The following is a 5,149-nucleotide window of genomic DNA, read 5'->3' as shown; positions in this document are numbered from 1 at the left end:
GGTGCCGACCGTCTCCACTTCGGTGGCATCCGGCACCATGACAGTGACGTCGTCCGTGTATGCTGATACTGCCCATTCTTGTCCCAGTTCGAAAGGGAAGCCCCTTAGCTGTTCCAACTTCCTCAACAGTGGCTCGAGTGCCAATACGTATAGAAGAGGTGACAGCGGGCAGCCATGACGGACCGAGCGTGCGATGCCAAACGGCTCCGATAGGTGGCCGTTTACTTTGACCACTGAAGAGGTGCCGCTGTGCATTGCAGCGATCCAGCCTCTGAAAACGGGACCGAAACCGCCTGCTTTTACGATGGCTTCCAAGTGGCGATGGTCAACCCTATCGAATGCTTTTGATTGATACAAATGGATCAGAGCACCCCGAAGCCAGCTGGAGTCCCAGCCCTCTCTATGATGTATCGCATAAGGTGAAGCACTGGCTCTCATGGGTGCTGATCTTAACTGATTGAAAGTATTTTCATGTACACATTTTGTCTAGGTGTAAAAGATGGGCTGCAGCAAATATTCTGCTCAATACCGCAGATTTGCTTGTTGGTCATTTGACCTTAACTGGTTGAGCATGTCTCTTTGGTAGCTGACAATATGTGCATTTCTGATCACGAGCAGAAGTAGTTGGGGAGCATCATAGCCATGTATTGAGAGGAATTCTTTGGGGTTTGAATAACTCACCTTTGGAAACATGGATGTTTTGTTCAACATTCCTAAGCAACTCTTATTCTGGGACCTTTTGAATGGGATGGGCTGCTCACCCTGAAGAAAATTCTAATTGGGCCCCACCTGCAAGGTCATGCACTGTTTATCTTGACATGAATTTACCATGTCACGCGTATATGGTTGTGATGCTTCATATATTTGTACATCAGTGTCACTTTGATGGCATGTGCTGCTCTCTCACTCAATAGCAGTCTCAGTAACTTGATGCAGTTTCAGACAATGGCTCTTATGGCTTCTGATCTTAACTGACTGGAAGCATTATCATGTATAAATGTTGTCTTGGTGTAAAAGATGGGTACAGCAAATATTCTGCTTAATACCACAGATTTGCTTATCGGTTGCTTGACCTTCACCAGTTGAGCACATCTCTTAGTGGTACATACTAGCATACTGTTTATACGGTCATAGTCTACATACTGTCATAGTGCAAATATTGAGAATTTACTGTCATAGTGCAGAATGTCATTCTGTACATTCTGTCAATGCATATAGTACCATAGTGCACATAGTACCATAGTGCACATACTATTATATTGCACATCACATTATTGTTCATTTGCACATACTGCCATACTGCACATAGCGTCATAGTACATTACTTGTACATAGTGTAGTACTGCATATGCTATTATAGTGTCCATTGTGCCATGATGCACTTACAGTATTGATTCACATAGCGTCGTACTGCAAATTGTGCAATAGTGCACATATTGCACATGATACCTTATTGTTTATAGCGGGACGCTGACCTTAATACCGTAGTGTATATGCTGTCATAACTGCACATAGTACCATAGTGTACTTACTGTCATTGAGTACATAGTGCTATTGTGTGAAGACTCTCATGGTGCATATAGTGCTATTCGGCACAAAGTTTCTCATATACATAGTGTTGTACTGCACAAATCATAGCCCCAATACCACTGACAGCGGCATCATCGTCATCATCATCATCATCATCTCAGCCATTGCCACCATCTCAACCATTACCACTATAGTCACTACAACGACTACCAATACGATCATTAACATTCTTCTTCTCCTCAATTTGATATCCAGTTTTACCATAGTCGTCTTGATAATTTTTAAAATGTTTAAAATAATAATCTTAGTGCGCTGAAAATTTGTCAAATTAACTTCCCAAAGCTAATTAGTTCACTCCGTATAAAATAAGGCGTAGTTTCTCAGTGACTTCAGTTGTTTCTTCTTAATATCACATGGTAACAAGTTAAATGAACTTTCACAAAGAATTAATCGGTTTGATACAAGGGCATCGTGTTGATGTAAAAACTTGCAGTACAGACGTCGTGGTTTCATTTTCCTGTAGGACTTCATTAGGTTTTAAACATAAAATATACGTTCGAGATAGCAAATTTTAAAAACTTCTATCTCTCTCTCTCTCTGTCACACATACGCACGCGCACACGAGTTATATCAAAAATAGAGCAAAACCATTCATTTTTATTAATTGACATAAGGTATTTAAATTCTCCATGTTGGTAGAGTGATTCTTCCTCTATAGTAACTCTTCTCGTTCTTCGACGCAGACAAATATTGAGTTGTAGACAGCAGCAAAGCAACGTGCTGTCATCGAGTCCCTTATGAAGGAGGAAATGCGTGCTGTCCAACATTCACGGTGTCACCGTTGACAAGAGCAATGCACACAGGTGGATGACAAAGTTGAATGAAGTCGAAATCAGCATTTAAGATAAAGTATGCATCAACTGCCACTACTAATATGAATCACTACTGAGTGGGTGGATTGATTCGCATACAGGTGAGTCACAATCTGTGAGATTGTTGCATAAGTGGACTGTGGTGGAAGACTTTGTGTATCAGAAAGTGTGGACAAAGTGATTTCCAAGGCAGCTGATACCCATTTGAAGGAGAGAAGGGCGATAGTCTGCACTTATCTGATGAGTGTTGGAAACCAATGAAGACACATTCTTTCCCAATCTGTTGACTGGGGATGGAACGTGGATGAGCTGGGAACGAAGGTTCAACTCATAGAATGGCGTCACACCCTTCTTCAAGACGTATGAAATTAAAAAGTCAGTAATCGTCAGAGAATGTCATGGCGACATTGAATTCCTGAGAGTTACTCTGAAACGATAAAAAGTTTAGATTCTCTAAGGTGGAAGAGACCGATCAAGAATCTAAAAACAATCTCCATTCACCATGACAATGTGCAACCACACACATTTTTGACAACAAATTTGCAAATTGGCTAATCGGTACTTTGCCGTTCAATGTACAACCTGGATCTAGTATCGTCTGACTTCAGTCTGCTCGGTTCGATGAAGGAGAGCCTTCAGAGACAATGAGTTGATAATTTAGACAAGATAAAAATTGGCCGTAAAGAAGTGAGTACATCAGTGTACACCCGAAGTTTTTCAAAGCGGATTTGAAAGTTGGATTCAATGACAATGCAAATACATTGCTTTTGATAGAGACTACGCTGACTGAACAAACTGTGCATGTTGATAAACGAAGAAAAAAAAATGTAGAAACTGAATTTCTCTTCCTGGCTGAGATTCGAAATCGAATCCAAAAGTTCTCTCGTGTCAAAGCAAGCGGGAAAATCTCTGTTGTGTGAAAAGGAACATTGATTGATGTGTTTCCATTCGACCTCCGACCTGGCTGTGTTACGGAAAGTTCAAATGGACAGCAAGTGACCTAAATGTGTACAGGCTACTATTATAATGATATATCCACCCTTCTAGCTGGAACGGGCCACTATAAATGCCAGTGCTTTGTAGGCAGACAAAAACAATGAGCTGAAGGGAACTAGAGAGATAGCCACGGACCCGACAGAGTAAAACCCGGCAGAGAGATAACACAGCAGCAGTGATGGGCACACACAGACACAAAGTATGTATTTATACTGTCTCGCCCCATCAACATTCTCTCCACGTTCTTACTTCCGTTTTACTTCGCACATTTCTTGGTGTACACAATTTCGCTGACTCGAAGTAGTTGGCTAACATTATGTAGCGGCATATTTGTTTAATATTTTAAATCAAGTTTCAAGTATCAAATAAGTAAATACAACTACGATTAAATAAATGATGTTTTTCATCGATACTGGTCCAACGCGCCTGATATTATCTGCTACACCTGACAATACCACATTCCGCTACGTATTTACATTTGTATTACTTTTGGTTCAATCTCTGTATATGTCTATGCCTGACCTTGCTTTGAGTCTTCAACCCGTTGATAGAATCGTAATGTAGGGGACACCGAGACATAATGTCTTTGGTAATTTTAACCTCGGGGTCTGCCCCTCTTCGGATCTAATCATAGCTTATTTCTTTTAGAAGAGAAAAAGCCAGAAGGAAAGAGAAGGGCGGAGACGGACTATATGTAATCTGAACCTTTCCCCGCTTATTTATTATTTTTTTACGGAATACCACGTTTTAAGCTATGGAGATTCCGATTCTGAAAAAAAATTTTCAAAAATCTCAAATTCAAAATTTCGATTATCCCCCTCCCCCCCAGTTTTTATATAGATCGACACCCGGTGGAAAAAGTGAAAAAAAAATAGTGTAGTAGTTGAAGTGCACCTTATAGGAAATAAATATGAAGGAAAAAATGCGCTTTGGCAAACGGGGTTAGGGTTAGGGTTAGGGTCGGGGTTAGGGTTAGGTTTTGAGTTAGGAATCGGAATATCCATTGCCTAAAACGTGGGATTCAGTAAAAAAAAAAAATAAATAAATAAGGAGGGAAAGGTTCAGATTACATATAGTCCGTCTCCGCCAAGAGAAGTATCGACTCCAGTCCACGACCAGCAATTTATGTATATTCTCCTGGAAGCACGAAAGGCAAAATTGACCTCGGCGGAATTTGAACTCAGAATGCAGAGAGCCGGAACGTTTACTGCTTAGAAATCTATCCGCTCATTCTAACGATCTTAGCTGTGCGCGCGCGCACACACACACGCGTGTGTGAGTGTGTTTGCAACGAATTATATGTGGCAAATAAATGAGAGAAGAGAATTAAGATCTAATCGGTTTGGCTGCCAGCATCAATTCTGTTCGAATTGATTTCAAATTCAGTGTAACGACACACTTATTACTAATTAATAACGTGAAAACCATTTTCGTTATAAATCAATAAATAGAAAATCATTAGGAAATAAATTTTGAAAATTTTGGTAATTTTCGCCAATCGTAAGCCACAGAAACATTCATGCCTGTTTCCATAGTAACGAGCAGAACATGAGATCTCTTTTGACTGCGAGAAAGCACGTGTTGACAAATGTACTGAAACCACTTATTTTACCTATTTGTTGACAATTGAGCATATGCATTTATGAACTGGTCAACAAAATGTTTATTTTTTAAAATTATATTTAATTTGTAACGTGCTGGTCATCGCATTTGCATTAAATGTATATTGAATGCTTAAAACTACTTGTTTA

This window comes from Octopus bimaculoides, chromosome 5 (genome assembly GCF_001194135.2).
Source record: "Octopus bimaculoides isolate UCB-OBI-ISO-001 chromosome 5, ASM119413v2, whole genome shotgun sequence".
Taxonomy (NCBI): Eukaryota; Metazoa; Mollusca; class Cephalopoda; order Octopoda; family Octopodidae; genus Octopus; species Octopus bimaculoides.
The sequence above is the reverse complement of the archived record's forward strand: the minus strand, read 5'-3'. Positions refer to the sequence as shown.